Source organism: Ciona robusta, chromosome 13 (genome assembly GCF_009617815.1).
Source record: "Ciona robusta chromosome 13, ASM961781v2".
Lineage (NCBI taxonomy): Eukaryota > Metazoa > Chordata > Ascidiacea > Phlebobranchia > Cionidae > Ciona > Ciona robusta.
In genome coordinates this window covers 2408018-2426798 of record NC_143247.1, presented here as the reverse complement: position 1 = coordinate 2426798, position 18781 = coordinate 2408018, and the positions used below count along the sequence as shown (strand labels likewise).

Sequence of the window (18781 nt, the reverse complement as noted above, 5' to 3'; positions counted from 1 at the left end):
AGTTAAAATCATACCAGACATATAAAGCAGCGCAAAAGGTTTATTAGTATATAAATATCAGTTTATTAAGCATAAAGAGAGACGAGCAATCAGATTCAGTTTACCAACACAGAAAACCTACGTTTTGATTATTTTTAATTTAGTAGACAGGCATTTGGCAAGTTTTATAATGCAGCACACCTTTATAATTTTATTTAGATTAAATTGTAAGCCACCAGAATTATTAAGCAAGCTATTTAAGCATGGTCAATAGGTGTTCCGTAGTTGGATAAAAATATTTGGATAAGGGTACCATCTGTGCATGTTATGATCATGAAGAAGTGGCAAGAAGATCTTCAGGAAGGAAGACTAGTCAAATTTAAACAGCGACAAAGGTCTAAAGTTAGACACAACACTTAAGTACGAAGGGAGGCTATCGTGAGTTTGTTTGTATTAAACAGTCTTAATTTATGATGTGGTGTATGGCCCATTTTTTGACCTTGAGGAAGAGCCTCTGTCCTGCTTTAACAAAAAAAAAACCTCAGGTAGAAAATGAGTTATGAGCAGCAGGACAGATCAAGGCATAAGCACCTTGAGACAAAAGGCGGATGCTTGTGTTTATCCAATATCCTATATTCATATTGTTTTTAAGGACCGGTTTTAAAAGTCCGCAACGGACATATCAATTAACTTACTTGTTGTTACTGCGGTGTTGTTTTGCTAGATATGCATAGGCTGTCTTAAAAAACTTCTGTTTTAAGCCAAATACTATTTTCACTCAGCGACTGAGCCAAACTAAACTGTCGGTAAAACTTACTTGTATGCCGCACGTGGTTAAAAGTAACTCCTATCTGTTCAGTCATGCTTAAACATTTATAAAAAATATAAGATGTTGACAAAATAACCCGAAAAATAAGGTAATTTAACCGGGAATGGTGAATAAACTGTTATTTGATGCAAAAACTACAGCCAGACAGCAAAATCCATTCATAAAACCGTGACGTAACAATGTATTATAATGGGCATTATTCGCGTCAATAGGCCTCCTATTTTCTGGGCAGTTTCGGTATATTCCTAGGCCGTGTATTGAGTAGGCCATGGTATGACCGACAATTCAGACAACCGATTAGTAACCACTGGGTTGAAGCAATTGCCGTTATGTGTCTTGCCCAAGAACACATACACCCACAATGGTAGCAGCCTTGAACCGGTACGCTCTGTGCTCTATAGGCCAGCGCTATAAAAACCACTTTGCCACGGCGCCGGACAGATACTTTATTTCGCAGAACGCAACAGTTAAAGGGAGTTTGGAAACAAAAGGCAACATTTTTGGGATTTTTGAACCGGTAGCACCTGAATTTAGGCATATTGCGTTACTTCGTACCCAGGGTGACTCAGTAGGAAAAATTAAGGGTCTAGTTAGACAACTAGGGGTTTTGCTATGATGTTTTCTAAGCCATAATTAACGCAGTTAATTAGTTTAAAAAATAAAGTTTTACGACAGGATTAAGTTATTATATCATAGGTTAGGGTAAAACAAGCCTGGTTTTTGTTCTTTTACCGTATTATTTCGTAGTAAACAAATAATATTTACAGAATTATATAATTACGCCTTTAAAAGAGGGAAATTGTTATAACACGACTAGGAAAAATGAGATTTAGGTGCTAACGGTATCCCATCTTACCCCACAGTACTGTGTTGCACTTTATTTTTAATTTCTTTTAAATATTTTTATTATATGTGTTTAGGCTTTAGACTGTATATATTTATAACCTTTGTTATATTTGGCGCAGTTTTAAGTATATTTGCTATTCTTAATAAGTGATAAATCACTATTTATATAAGGGTGGTCATAAATATATCGTTTGTTTGCATAAAGTAACATCTTGAGTCGTTCTCATGACATAACAATATCTATTGTGACATCAGAATGCAGCCTATTAATTGCAGCAAAGTGTGCTTGGCGTAAAACTCACATCTTCTCATGTTACATCGGCATAACTAGCAGCGCAAAGGGCGTGGAATGCAGTGAACTTTTAACACGGTAAACAAACAGTTACTTTTTAAACCTTGAAAGCGTATCAAATAACATATGCTGTTTATGGATAATTATAATTGCCCATATCATACTCGCATATACGTTAGAAAGAGTGCAGCAGAAGTACCACGCTACTGTAGGGTAAGATGGATACCGATAGCAAGTAAAGCGTGGGGTAAAATAGAAGTTTTTATTCTCTTTTATCCTCGCATTTGGTAGTGAACGAGGAATATTTACAGAATTAGAAAACCGTATCCTCATGATTTTAAAAGAGCGTTGTTAATTGTTTAAAAATATTATTTGCAAATATATGATGTTATATGTGCTAACGTTAGACAACTAGGGGTTTTGCTGTGATGTTTTCTAAGCCATAATTAACGCAGTTAATTAGTTTAAAAAATAACGTTTTACGACAGGATTAAGTTATTATATCATAGGTTAGGGTAAAACAAGCCTGGTTTTTGTTCTTTTACCGTATTATTTCGTAGTAAACAAATAATATTTACAGAATTATATATTTACGCCTTTAAAAGAGGGAAATTGTTATAACACGACTAGGAAATATGAGATTTAGGTGCTAACGGTATCCCATCTTACCCCACAGCACTATACGCACAACATAAGCCGAAATTCAGCAATGACTGATTAGCGGTTTAGGCATGATAGCATAGGCATTTTTGTCGGACCCAAAAACCGTGTGCCAGGCATATACATATGTATAAGTTCTTATAAGATTGATATGGTAGGACCAGAGGTTTTGGGACTATAAGTTAATTCAGATAAAAAAGCAATTGAATTTATTGCAATCTACGCTTAAAGTGTCCTAACTTAAAATATTTATCTAGCTTCCGAAACAGCTAAAATCCAGTCCAGATTTGATGTACAGTTTCTTAAATACAGCATGTCTGTACCTACTTTGCCGTTATCTGTCGTGTGACCTAATTTTGGATATAAATTAAAAGTTTTTGGTTCAAATTTGACGTTATCTGTAATTATTATCGCTTTAAGTAAGGACTTAAGTCTGACACAAGCCAGACTTATTTTCCAATTCCGATTGTGACGTAACGATGTGGATTGTTACGTGACATGTGGATTAAGTATGTGGTTGATAGTATAAGTGAATGAATGTAACTTGTTTATTCTTGTATGTTGGGGTAAGTACAGACACAGTTGTTATAACACAGGTGTTCTGTTTCATTCACCTTGTGCCCACTTATCACAGTTACCACGTATGTAACTTAGTGGGTGATTTTTTCTGTACGTCTGACAATTTAGACAACCAATAAAGGATCACTAAGTCCGGGCATTTGCTGTTAAGTGTCGTACATATAGAACGTTGAAACGTTGGTAGGCAAATTAATGTCAGAAAAGCTATTATAGAAAAAAAATGTAATATGAAACAGTTTCCAATAACATTATCTTTAAAAATTCATTTATTTTGCCTGTTATCACTTATTTCACAAATAAATGACAGAAAAGTTATTTTAGAACACAAATGTAATGTTTTTATATACCCACACTCGTTTAAAACTAGCAAAATTAGCCTGCTTACATGTTTTTTCGCTTGTTGGGCGTAATTAGGATAATTGATGTAATTTGTAGTTGTGCAAATCGCCACATAATTTGCAATAATTTACACTTAATTGGAGAAAACAGACTGTTAGACGTTAAATTTAGCACTCGGTGGTAAAAGGACAGATAATTTGAAAGTACAAACAACTGGCCTAATGGTATTGACTTATTGTTGATTAAATATATGTAATATATAGTAGGGTGGGGAAAGATGGGACGCCTTTAGCACATAATATCTCATACTTTCAAATCATGTTTTAACAATTGACAACGATTGTTTAGAGTCGTTATAATTTTTTAAATGTTATTTGTTTACTACCAAATAGGACGTAAAATTAAAGGAAAACATGGAACATCTTACTAAAACCTACTAAAAACAGAAAAAAAAGGGATAAAAATAAGTATATGTTAAAATGCCGTATGGACAAATGCATTCAAAACACAAATTTTAAAGCCCTATTTAACTTATACATTTTGACTTTTTCCTTTTGTGGTTTTTCGCTCTCTCGAATTAAGAGTGTCCAAATTGGATTAGGAGTTTAGGCGACGAAAATCCTTACGAAACTTAAAAGAAAGTTCGTAAAAGGTATAGGATTTCATTTTAGCTGGCAAAGGCCACAGACTCTAATGTGTTTAAGTTTTTATGCTCGTTTTACGATGGCAGACGCTACAGAATTGTAGAAAACAGACTGCTTAGTATTGTAACAGTTTTAAGGCGCAGTTGGTATTTTTAAATAACAAAGGACAGATATTTTTATTTATATAGTAGGGTGGGGGAAGTTAGGACACCTTTAGCACATATTATCTAAATATCCTGATCGTGTTTTAAACAATAACAACTGTTTACTAGAAAAAAGGTTGTCCCATCTTTCCCCACCCTAATATACTGTGTTTTTTAAATTTAGCTTGGGGTAAGACAATTCATGTTTTTATTTTTTTATTGTTCCATTCGGTAGCAAACCAAGAATATCTACAGAACTAGATAACCCTTTCGACTTTGAAAGAGTTTGTTCATTGTTTAAAACAAGATTAGGGAATACCGGATATTTTATGCTTACGCCTTACGGTGTGAATCTTACCGCACAGTACTATATATAGTGGCATGGGGGAATCAACATTCTGATTGTGCTTTAAACAATTAACAACAATCTATGGGAGTCGTGTGGATGCGGTTTTAAAATTCTTTAAAAATGTTTTGTTTACTACCAAATGAGATGTGAAAATGGAATGAAAAGGTGTCCCATCTTTCCCCACCCTACTATATATTATGTGATTAATGTGTCAGAATAAACCTCTATGCGTTGTTTATAAAATCAGGGCTAGATTTCAACTGAAACATAAATAAATAGGCTTTTCTGTTTTTCGATAGTTGCAATACACTTCAAGACAGAATAAAATAAATTGAGTTGCTTTGTTATCGGAATTGACTTATAGTCCCGAAAACTCCGGGTTTAAAAATTAAACCCTGAATATAATATAGCTTTTAAGTTTATTATTTCAAAACATTTATTCCATGTATTGATTTAAGGCCAGACTTTTATTATAAAAGTCAAGTTTACATTCAAGATAAGAGTTACTGCGTGTGTTTAACCTTATACGCTCTCAAGTTAAATAATTTAATATGACCAGAATTAACTTGCTCGAGTCAAATCGGGTAATAGTACATACAGCTATTCAAATATTATTGAGCGGGTCTCTAATTCGTACAATAAGGTACAGACATATGACAAATAGAGTGACTTATTTGAAAGGACGTTGACACAGACTAAACGTACAGTTAAACAGAGTAGTCTGGGTGTTAGAGTAGTGGGCAAAATCCTAGGTCCTTGAATAAGGACCTCGCCCATACGGAATAGAAAATAAATGTAGTATGGGTCTACGTAAAAGTAAATTTTGTATTTTGAGCTTAGAAACGCAAGGTCGTTTAAAATATTAATGGAGTAAAAGACTAACGATGGCATTTAGGCGATATATCTTATAAAACAATTGGTTAGACTTGATTTTTGTCTGTTACGTTTTCGTAGCACCAGATCCTTACTGTATTTTTTACACAAGAATCGTTCAACTCTATGAGCACCAGATCAGGGTCAGATTCGCGGAATTTAGTATCTATGTTTTAGTTTCTTTGGATTTGCATTATTTATCTGTTTTCGCCGGGATTCGAACCTTGTACACTAGGAACACTTGTATTATAGGATGTTTTACATATGCATGTCAGGTCAATTATTCTAAAGTGATATTACACCGTTTGGTACAGCGTTGTTTTACAACAAATTTGCCGTGCGAAATAACTGGTGCAGGCTTTGATAATATAAAGATTTAAACGCGCCCTTATATTTTACTTCGGGATTCGTATGCCCATTATTTGTAGTTTTTGTAAAATATACATTTTTGCTGTAAATATAATGGTTTACGGTAAAGCCTGGGATAGAACGTTTGATTTAGACCAGAGTTTGCCCATTACCCCATAATATTAATACTAAGACGTGTAGCCTATATCTTAGATATTGGCGAACTCTGGCCCTATAATTCTCGGTCTCCCAACAAGGACCTCACCCATATAGAACAGAACAAAAAACTTTGATTTTAAAAACACATTCGGTGGTCTATGTCACAATAGCTCGAAATCCCATAATAAATAATTAATCCCTATCTAATTAAGTTAGCACCCGATCCTACCTATTTTTACCTCATTGTCTAGTCAGTAGCGGTTAAGAAACAAAAGCTAATCCACCAGTGTTATATATTAAGTTACTCGTTCCTAATTGTACGGCTACCACACTGGCCAATTTACACGAATTTCTTTTGTGTTTGAAGCTAAAACAGGGTAGCACAGTTGGACGTTTTTGTGAGTCAAAAGACGTACAGTAAGTAACTCGGTTTAGGTGTAATGGTATACGATCTGCGTTCGCACCGTTCCCACAGTTGCTGAGTTTGAGTAATTAGTTTATAATTAAGCCGACGCTATAGCAGTACCAATGCCGCAGCGGGTTATAACAGTTTTTTCTTATAGTCGAGTTGAAAGGTGCAAAATGCAGCGTAAAAAGCGCAGTTAGCATTTCAAAGCGTTTACTGTAAGCAAATGCGAGATTATTATTATCAGAGTAATCATGAAGAAAAACTGCATCAGATACTTTAAGTTAATCAAAGTCTCACTTTTAGTTTGTATAAAGTATATAGTACTGTAGGGTAAGATGGATACTACTAGCACATCATAGTCATAGTCTATATTTTCTAATCATTTTTTTCTTTTATAAAATTGTAAACGCTTTTTTAGAGTCGTGAGAATACGGTCACATATTTCTGTTATTATTATTTGTTTACTACTAAATGGGACAAAACAAATACCATCTTACCCCAACCTACTATATATCAAGTTATGCAGAAATAGCTAGAACTATTTGTATACGCAAAATGTAACGTTTATAATTAAATGTTTGCATTCGTCTATTACTCTATTTAGATCATATTAGTCACTGTCGCCTTAGGGTCAGATCTGGCGTACACTGAAAACAAGTTTACTTTTGTATAACGCAACAGTTCAGAATGTAGCTTTACATTTGCGTGTGTATATAGTACGTCAAAGCAGGGTGTATTAGATACAGAACTTATATTTAAAAAAGTTTTAGACTGTTTAATTTGGAGTAATGTTCTGTTTTACATGATGATGGACCAAGTTACTGTCTGGATACTAAACTCATGATCAACAGATGTTTCGGACAGTAACTTGGTGGATAGTAACTTAATTTAAATGTAAAATGCATAATACTTTGTTCTAATACGTACACAATTTTAACTATCTTTTTAATTATTAGCGAAGATAAAATTAATTGAAACAGCGAAGAGATTGGAATTATAGCAGCAAAACGACAGTCGTTAAAACGCGCTAAAATCTACTTGAGTAAAAGTGTCAATTTCAATTCTTAGCTACTACTGTATCCATGCATTTTACTGCTGTCTGAAAATGCGTCTGCGTTTTAGTTTAGTGTCTGTAAACCAAGACAGAAATCTTTCAGCAATGCCTGTTAAGCTACAATTGCTCGCAATTTAAAAATTTCGACTTCCGTTTTTGTAGAGTGACATGTTTTTGAAACAACAGCGCAAAACGTAATTTGGCAAGTCAAGTGTTCTGATCGAATTATGGTTTTACTCTCAAGCGCATTTATTGATTTTGCGCACACAGGAGACGTTTCAATTGCTTTCAAAAGTTTCGTGACTTTTTTTTAAGTGTATAGCAGTATAGTATACCTAACGCTTGTGTGTATTAAGATATAGGACACACATATATATATGTATGTTAATAGGTTTTAATTTGTCTATTTAAACTTTAGCAAATATTAAATTAATTAAAACAGTGAATAGTTATGGAATTAGAAGCAAAAAGAACAGTCGTTTTAACATCAATTGCTAAATAATAAATATTCTTTCTTTACTACCAAATAGGACGATAAAAGAGAATGAAAACATAGACCATTTTATCCTAACCTACTACTAATTTCGAACCTTTTGTTAAATAGAAGGCGTAAAAAACAAATAAAAACGGTAGAGCGCGACTAACGCCTGCTGTTTTTTGTTTGTTCTTTTACACCTATAGTACGTGATGACGCTGTACTAGAAATTTCAATTGTAATTTTGTGTAAAAGAGTTAGACAAGCATTTGAGATTTTTTAAATTTTACTTGTTTTGTTATTGCGTGTAGAGAACAGCATTACATTTGCTTGAATTGAATTTTTTCGAAGTTTTTTTTAGGTTGTATTTGGATGGCATAATCACTATAATGGTTAAGTTATAATGAGATGTATATATGTTAGAGTATGAAAGACTTTAAACAGATTTCTCAGTGGAAATGATTACGAAGTTTAATGTTGTTGTACCGTTGGGTAAGATGAATACCGTTAGCACAAAACACCCCATATTTTCTAATCGTTTTTGAACAATTAACAACGTTCTTTTAGAGTCGTGAGAAAACGGTTACATAATTCTGTAAATATTTTTTGTTTACTACCAAATGGGACGATAAAAGTGAATGAAAACATGGACCATCTTACCCCAACAACCTACTATATATTCATATAACAATATACTTAACATTTCTAAAATTCTAGGGCATAATATGTTTACATATCAGTGAGCAGGCATAAGAAAATATATACAAAGAGATTTAATTGCAACTAATTCTCTTCCGAATCCTGCTACCAGTTGTTCCCACGGGCTTGTGACGTAGGCACACGTCATAAAAACGTCACGTGCGTGAGATGTATTACTTAATGCATGTAGTACTTTGTAATGGGGCATGTTATGTGAGCGTAATCAATTCGTATTGCTTGGTAATGCCATATGTTACTACTATAGTGCAATCATTTTCTGGTAATGTATATTTTACAGGAAATGTACTATATAAAGACTTAGTTGATTTTGGACTGCGACATTCTTTTAAAGTCCTTTTATATAGCAACGTTTAGGAAACGGTATCCATCTTACATCACAGTAGAAAAACATACTATTGCTATAAAACGCATTACGCGTATATGCTGAGTTATAAAACCGTTTCCTCACGACTCCCAGAGCGTTGTTAGTTGTTAAAAACACGATCAGGATATTTGGATATTATGTGCTGAAGGTGTCCCATCTCCCCCCACCCTACTATACATTTCATTTGAGTGCCTACACTGTCATTAAAGCTGTTAATGTAAGTTAAGTGGTCTAGGCGCTGCGTTAGAAGTGTGTATGCGTGTGTTTAGAATGTATTCTAGATTTCCTAACTGTCGGGTGTTTTGGCCATGTTTTGAAAATGTTTTGGGCGTATACAACACTTTTAGCTGTAATAATAGAAATAAATTACATAATGGTTTTCATTTACACTGCTTTAAAATATGTTGGTTACTGTTTTTCCCTGATTATGTTTTGATCAATTAACAACGCTCTTTTAGAGTCGTCAGGATACGGTTATATAGTTCTTTAAATATTCTTTGTTTACCACCAAATGGGACGATAAATAAGAATCAAAACATCGACATATTACTCTGAACTTACTATAAATTTTAAACTTATTGATGATATGTATTAAATAATGGATAGCGTATAAATATATGTCCGTATTCGTCTGGTTAAAAGAATTAATAAACTGTATCCTCACGACTCCCATAGAAAGTTGTTAATTGTTTAAAACACGATCAGAATATTTGGATATTATGTGCTAAAGGTGTCCCATCTTCACCCACAGTATACAATATATATACTTGTAAAATTTTAACCGATATAGCGTGTTAACTTTACCCAAACAAATTCAACGTAACAGAATCCCAGGTTTTACAGCCCGACCGGGCGTTACGGATCACTTATTTTCGATGTAAACCTTAAAGAGAAAGTATTTCGATATTTCGACAGCTTTTCAAAAGCGTTTACCCGTATAGCTCTTCCGGAAATATGTGTTTATTTTTTTAGGTTAAAATTTTGCTTAAGGCTTACCATGTTCTTTGAAGTAGAAGGTGTACACGGGCATTGAATGCGTGCGGGCGTATTGGTATAACATGCGCTGTTGAAACCCTGTAGGAAAAGTTTAAATTAGAACTGTTAATTAGTATTATATGTTAGTATAATTGCAGTTTGACAGACGCAGAATATATGTAACTTTTAGTCGTGAGGATTCGGTTATATAATTCTGTAAATATTCTTTGTTTAATACCAAATGGGACAAGAAAAAGATTGAAAAACAAACCATTTTACTTTAATACTATATATATATATAAAACTGTCAGTGTTTACATAAATGTTCTGATTTTTTATTCCCATTGTAATGTTGCCTTTTATTTTATTTTCACACTTTCTCTCGGAAACACTGGCGTAATCCGAAAAACAAATTTGCCGATGTCACTTTGTGTGTGCGTGCAACAACTCAGTCGTGTGTCGGATTTAGAAACGACGGTTTACTACTGCGAGCTGTATTAAGACGTTTACGGATATATGGGCTATTAGATCGACCTAGAAAACCACAAAACGGATATTTCTTTGTCAGAAACTGCTGGATTTTGGCTTTCAATTTGTATACAACACATAAGTAAAGAACTGCTGCAGACGTTTTAACCCATAGCCATTATAAAGCATATAGATAGGGTTTTATAGTATAGTTTTGAGTTGTGTTTTAATGTGTTGTATACTGAGTTAGGATGAGATAGTTCATTTTTCTATTATCTATTAATATTTTATGGTAGTCAACAAAGAATATTTACAGAATTATTTAACCGTATCCTCACGACTCTTAAAGAGCGTTGTTAATTGTTAAAAACGATTAGGAAATGTTGGGATATTATGTGCTAACGGTAATTATCTTACCCCACAGTATTATACATGCTTTGTAATGTATTGCAACATATGTATATAATTGATTTGTTTTGCAAAGTCATGAGTTCTGTATTGTATAGCATTAGCAAACTTAGTTTAACGACAACGCATACACAGTCAATACAATATCGCTGACATTGTATATGCCTGACAACGTAGTCAATACTTTTGTTTGTAGTTCATAAGTCTAACCAGTTTAATAAATAACGTCTAGGTCTGAACAGATTAAATTGTGTAACTTATTTACATTAGTTTTGAATGCATGAATGTAACTTATTTATCCTCGCGTGGCGGGGCAACGACAGTCGTTATAACACGGATGTTCTGTTTCATACACCTCGTGCCTGCTTTTAAGTTCTGAATGTATTCATTTATCCTCGCGTGGCGGAGCAATGACAGTCGCTATAACAAGGGTGTTCTGTTTCATACACCTCGTGCCCGGTTACAAGTTACCCCATACATTACTTTGTAAGCGCTTTTTAACCATTTTTCATTTATTTTATATATGGCTAACGATTTAGACAACCCATAAGGGACCACTGGATTTAATATGATGTTATAACAATGTTTAATATAATGACGTAACGCTTAAATCTGATCACGATATTAAAGTCTTATAGCGACCAATTACTATAAGCAGTTTTATGAATGGATTATAACTAAACTCCATTGGTGGTCTAGGCCTGTTATAAATGACACATCCTATCAGAATAATGGTAGCATAATGCAGGTGATAATATAGGCAGTAAAACCGAATTGGTTTTCTATATATAGGGATAAAATGTGTCTGGTTTTGTCAGTTATCTGATTCTGGACGAATGGTATATATATGTAGTCTAAAATCGGGTATAGGGTATTTGTTGTATATAGTACTGTGTGGTAAGATGGATGCATTTAGGATTTAATGTAGCATATTTCTTTAAGTGGCTGTACACAGTATCCGACGTTTCGCTTGCGACCCATTACCAAGTTCCGCATGCGGCAGCGAAATCCGGACAAAACAGACAAAACGGACGAATTCCGGATATTGTGTGTACATCCACCTTTTATCTTGTTTTTACGCTCTTTTAGAGAAAACGCTCTTTTAGAGTGGCGAGAATACGAGTATATATTTATGTAAATATACCTTGTCTACTATTAAATGGGACGATAAAGGTAAAAAAACGTGGACTATCTTACGCTACTAAAGAGAAAAAAGAATGAAACCATGGACCATTTTACCCCATCGTACTATACTAGAATTGCGAAAAATCGGTAAAACTTATAATTTAGAGAATTTTTTCTAGCAGAATTCAGTATAGTACAAATATATGTTTACAGTTTTATAGTTCTTTTAATAGAATACGAATAGCCGATGACAGTTTTTTGCATTTGAAATGTATTTGCTTAAGTTTTAACAAATATTTTAGGTGTTTTTAGAAAGTATTTTAGGTGTTTTTTACGAAACACCAAGTGTGCGTTTTTGGACCTATATGCTAAAAACCACTGTGTAAAACAAACGATTTAAAATTAGTTCAGCGCTTTAAAACACCGGTGGCCCATTTTAAAACGCGATTTCGGCCGACTGGTAGGTAACTATATCATTATAATGACTACAGTAGTTAACCATGGTAATTGCTTTTGTGTGAGAATGTAAAAACACCGCTTTGATGATGTATCTATAATTTAGTGCAAAATTATGTGGGCGGTCAGACTTAAAAAGCTGAAGTACAACTATAGTGTATTATATATCGCGAATTACTGTTAAGTAGTTTAGTCATTGAGAAATTACCCGTTTGATCCCAAATAACAATAACAAGTCGTCGTCTCAACTGACCCGTGAATTGACTTTGGGTGTTAGCGGATTTATAAAGCCTAGGTAACGAAAATCCCACAGTTGTTAAAATTCCCTAAGTATGACTCAGTTTTAATGACGTGTATGCACCTGAACGAAATACCAACTTAAAAAATATTTAACTTTAAAAACTGAGGTATTGTGAAATAGTAATGACATAGAGTAGCATAATGGTAAAAGTTACGACAAAAAAAATCTTTATATAAAACACTTATAAATGTAATGCTTTTTAACCTATGGGCCATCATTTGATTTAGTTGTCGCCCACAACATTGGTTTATATTAGAAAGTATTATAACTGTCACAAAATAGCTTTTTAAATTTAGCAGTATTATATTCAGAAACATTTAATAATAGCGTTATGCGGTAACGAATCTTTTCTGTTTGCGGAAGATTGCGTATTTCATTAATCCATAAAAATAACAACGCGATTATATTGTGTATTTAGGCTCGTCGGTGTCCTATTTATTAAAAGCTCCAGACCTAAGTTCGCCTTTTTCGATAGCTAGCTGTCATTTTATTTGACAAACGCCGCCAAAAAGGTTGCGGGTTCTATGCTCGTCGCTGCTACCAATGTGGGCGTATGTGTCCTTTGACAAGATAATTATCAGTAATTGCTGTAACCCGGTGGTACCTTATGGATTGTCTAAATTGTCAGCTATAGATTAAACAAATAATCACACACAAAGCAACATACATGGTAACTCGTAAGCGAGCACGAGGTGTATGAAACAGACTTTCATTGCCCCGCCACGCATAAGTTTCATTCATTCATATCTTTTATGACGTCATTTATAGGATTGTCTTATCTGTATTACGTCAATGTGTTATCATGGCTGCCAAAAACACGGGCGGGGTTCAAATGCGCTGACGGAAATTGTTCCATTTTTCAGCACCTAATTTCATACACGCGTTTCGCAAATATACTTTTACCCTTACATACGTCATAGTGGTTAATGTTTTACTCAGTATCCTGTTTGACATTTAACCGGTACGCAGTTTGGTATTTATACAATGTGTGTAATGTTTTTCTAAATCTTTAGGCAGTAATATTATAATAGGCTTATATAGTAGATCAGGTCAAGACGGATACCGTTTAGCACATTATATCTACTTTCTCGTGTTTTAAACAATTAACAACGCTCTTTTAGAGTCGTGAGGATACGGTTATATAATTCTGTGAATATTTGTTGTTTACTACCAAATGGGACGACAAAAAAAAAGAATAAAACCATAGACCATCTTACCCCAGCCTATTTTACGACATTTTTTTCTGCGAATTTTTGTCAAAACTAAAATCCTTTTTTTTCTTTAGGAGAAACGCAGTTTTTGCGTGGATTTTAAATCGATTTCTGTGTTGTGATACGCATAGTTGAAACGGGGCCATAGAATGTAGAATGTCACTTATATTTAAGTGGAGTGTATGTAATAGTACTTAGCGACTCTGAAGTGGATGCTTAAGTTTTGAACAAAATTGAATTACTCGTTTTGAAATCTCTGATCTTCCAAAACCTGGATTTGAACCTAAACCCTATGGGGTTTGATACGAACACGCGGAAAATACTGTTGCATTGTGGTGTATATTTCTGTGGGGTAAGATGGATACCGTAAGCACATAATATCCCACATTTTCCTAATCGTGTTTTAAACAATTAACAACGCTCTTTTAGAGTCGGAAAGATATGGTTATATAATTCTGTAAATATTGTTTTTTTTTACTCCCAAATGGGACGATAAATAGAATAAAAACATTGACCATCTTACCCCAACCTACTATATATACTATAGAATGAAATTACTTTTATGTTTTTATACCATTTTCGCGGTTTTTCGTAACCTAGTCCTAGACTATAATACAAAATACATTAAAAGTTATTAGCGTTAAATACTCTTATAGAGTAATATCCCTTAACTACGTCATCAAATTGATGACGTCACGAAATTTTACAGCAGAGTATACTCAGTAGCCTACTTTGCTAGAACGCCAAAAGATCGTAAAATCCAGTCAATTATTGATCGCTTTGATTCTGAGTGCATTTGGGGTTATAAAGACACTCAAAACAAATTATGTAGGGGTCACTACGTATGTAACTTTAAGCTTTATACTTGTTGCATCTTTTCTTAACGTGTTGATGTATGAGATATATAATTTTGACATTTTTGTTTTAATGTATGGCTGATAATTTGGACAACTTATTAGTGACCACTGGGTTGGAGAAATTGCCGTTAGGTGTCTTGCTAAAAGAAACATACGCCCACAATAATAGTAGTATCAAGCCCTAACCCCTTTTCTCTAGGCAGCCGCTATAACGACTGCGCTAAACCATCGTCAAGCAACAATCGCTTAGTCTCAGTTTGACCTCATTACGCAATAAATCAGGCAGAAATTTTCGGAACCCGCTTTCGGATTTTCGCTAACTCAATTATAAGATCTCCATGAACTCGGTTTATAGGATATCTATGAATAATTACGCCGCTAGAATTCTGCTTGTGTGGCGGGCAGATAAATCACTCAAATTTACGACCTTTTTTAACAAAAACGCGCTTGGAAAAAAGCCCTGAAACGTAAATACCTCACAAGCGTTTTAAGTTAAGCCAACACTATTGTACTAACGATATTCCCAGCTATACCTTAACAAAGGATAAATTTCTACCGTCTTTAATGCTTGATAAACCGTATTGTGTTCGTATCCTTTATCCCGTTTTAACCAGCAATTTAAATCGCTCGTTTCCGTACCGACCTAGCTGTCATCCCTTTTAAAATACGTCAGTCAATCGTAGGGCTTTAGCATTGCTGTATTAGATGACTGCCTATCTCGCTCGAAAGCATGTAATTACCGTTTAATACGTAATCTTTCAATGTGTTGTTGTTGTTCGTTCCCGCAGACGGCTATATCATACAACTTTGGCTTTGTATAGTAGGGTGGGGGAAGATGGGACATTTTTTAGGACGTAATATCCAAATATTTTATATTAAACAATTAACAACGGTTTATGGGAGTCGTAAGTATACGGATTTATAATTTTTCGAATGTTCTATGTTTACTACCAAATGGGACGAGAAAATAGAACGAAAAGGTGTCCCATTTCCCCCACCATATATGTCAGCTTACTTTGCGTAGATTAAAACTGCTTATATAGGCTTTTACGAATACGCAGGAAAAGGGATAAATTTTCCAAGTTGTCACAAACTTGTTAGGTGGTCAGTTGAAATATTTGTTGTTATAATTACGGCTGTAATTACGTAAACTAGAAGAATTTGTCTCTTAGAAGCACGCAGTAATTTTAAGATCAAATTTCTTTCGCAAATAACGTATTATCGTTGCTTTTCACTTTCGTTGGGCGGGTTTGGCCATATTTGTAGCTCTGCTTAATACCCATGAGCCCAAGGTCATATATCATTGGGTCTAAGGGGGCATAGATTAGTCGGTGTGTGTTTTGCGCTGTCCGTTTCGAAATAAAACACTTTTACTCGCAAAAATTTAGCTGTACAGTAAGTAATAGGGCATATGCGTTCTATGTTTGAGAAAAACTGTTCTTTTTTTGTGTTTTTAAATTTTATGGTACAGATTTTTTGCTGTTGGGTGTCATTTGCTTGGACGAAGGCGACCTATAAATAGGACTTAAAATATCAGTATCTTATTATTGCCAGAAGAGCGGTTTCAGAAAGCGAGTATAATTTGCCTAGCAGAAACAGTTTATACAGTATATATTTACGGTAATTTGTTAAGTTATTTAGGTTCATTTTGAGTAAAAAATTCGCGTTTTATTTTTTTTCGAATATTGGTATATTTATGGGTTTAAATACCTGCTTATTTGAAGTACAGCCATGAGCCATATATGAATGTAAAGTACTGTGGGGTAAGATGGGTTCCGTTAGCACATAATTTCCCATATTTTCCAATAATGTTTTTAACAATTAACAACGCTCTTTTAGAGTCGTAAAGTAAAGGATAAGGTTATACAACTCTATACAAATATTCTTTATGTACTACCAAATGTGACGATAAAATAGGATGAAAACATAGACTATCCTACTCTAACCTACTATATAGACCTTTTTATACATTCGATAACTGTATTAGTTTTACTCAATGCATGTGTTTTAATAATACGTGGCACACTCACACATATTGATGCGGCTAAATGGGTAATCCGCAGATTAATACAATTATTCCGTTCCCAATCGAGGTCGGAATAAGCAGTTGTTGGGATTAGTAAGCGCTGTGAGAAATCCTTGTTATTTCAGTTCACTGTTTATAACTAATTGGTTAAACGGATTTGTCATAGATTATATTGTATACTGGGAAAGAATTATAAAAATAAATTAAACGAATAAACGAATGAATGAATGTAACTTGTGTATCCTCGCTAGGCGGGCAACAACAATCGTTATAACACGAGTGTTCTGTTTTATACACCTTGTGTTCGCTTACCAGTTACTACGTATGTAACTTTGTAGGTGATTATTGTTTGTGTGTAATGTATGACTGACAATTTAGACAACCCATTAGTTTCCACTGGATTCGGGCAATTTCCTTTAATTTATTGCCCAAAAACACATACACCCACAATGGTAGCAGCATCGAGCCTTGAACCCTAACTCCAGGCTAAACACAAGCGCTAACCACCGACGCATAAGAGATATAGATTAAACACAAGCGCTAACCTGGACGCATAAGAGATATAGATTGACAGTTCTACACGGTTGACTGGTAATCGTGCATTGCCGTAAACGGACAAGGCTAATTTGACCCTAAATTGGGACGGACACTTTTCAGATTTGGTTTCTAAGCGCTACAGTCGTTATTGGATTAACTAATCCGTGTACGCCCTAATCCAGTAACCCGTAAAGTGGGCCAGTGGAAATTGGTATATGATCGTAATTCTTGACTAGATTTATGATTAGCGTTGCTGTTTAGAGCGGTTTTCTGTTACTGTTGCTGTACCATACATAATGTAATAAAGTAGGGTGGGGTAAGATGGAACACCTTTTGATTTTATTTTCTCGGCCCATTTGTTAATAAATAAAGAACATTCAAAGAATTATAAAACCGCATTATTACGACTCATATAGACTGTTGTTAATTATTAAAAGCACGATCAGGATGTTTGTATATTATGTGCTAAAGGTGTCTCTATATTCTTTTTACCAAACGTAAAATAAAAAAGAAAAAATAATACATATAGAATAGTAGTTTGGAGTAAGATAGCTTTTTTACCGAAAAAATAGAAAAAAAATCTTGCGCGGAATTCCTATTATGATCAAAACACGTTCAAACGTCGGATTTAAGTTAATTTTTCGCTTGAAGTCGCCATGATTCTTATCATAATTACATTATATCTAAGCTGGTCACTTAAAGCTGGGAAATTAAAGGAACCAGTTAGTTAGTGATCGTTAAAGCGTTTACATACCAATTCCTCTCACGCAAAGTTACAACATTGAGTTTAAAACTGTGGGTTTAGATGGATACCGTTAAAATATGACTTAAGTTATCAAAATTCTCCATTTTTGTACAGTATAAATTTCCAGAAAAATTTTTTTTTAATGGATTAGAAAAAACACTTTTTTAATGGTTATAGTATTGCGGGGTAAGGTAGATATCGTTAGCATATATAATATTCCATATTTTCGAATCTTGTTTTTAACAATATCGCGATTCGTGAACAAATCGTACATAAAACTATAAATTAGCCCCTTAAAACAGTGCAAATTACCCCCCCCCCCAAAAAAAACATTTTCAAAAACTTTTACGATATGTTTTGGAATCGCGTTATTTTTATTACTCCAAAACAAACATTTTCAAAAACATTTTACTCATTTTCAAAAAATACCGGGCAACACTGAAAAAATGTTGCAGGCAACACTGCTGTTATCGTGCACCACATGTCAGTAAGTTTGTATATGATAAACGAACGTACTTCGCATATGTCGAACTAACTTTACTGGCATACGACAGGGCGTAACTTTGCCATTAATCCCCGTATGGTAGGATTTACCATACGAAACATGTGC

At 34.1% G+C, this 18781-nt stretch overlaps 1 protein-coding gene across 2 annotated transcripts in view; it reads right to left on the bottom strand.

Annotated features, from left to right (window-relative positions):
- LOC149725763 (nucleolar protein 8-like) overlaps positions 1-18781 on the bottom strand; it is a 41823-nt gene that overhangs the window by 2174 nt on the left and 20868 nt on the right. The window contains exon 11 of one of the 2 annotated variants that reach the window (XR_016386403.1): positions 10059-10136. The gene's annotated coding sequence lies outside the window, so the exon portion shown is untranslated. Of the gene's footprint in view, positions 1-22; positions 10137-18781 lie in introns of those variants that run through there. The other variant, XM_089891398.1, reaches the window with a different exon arrangement.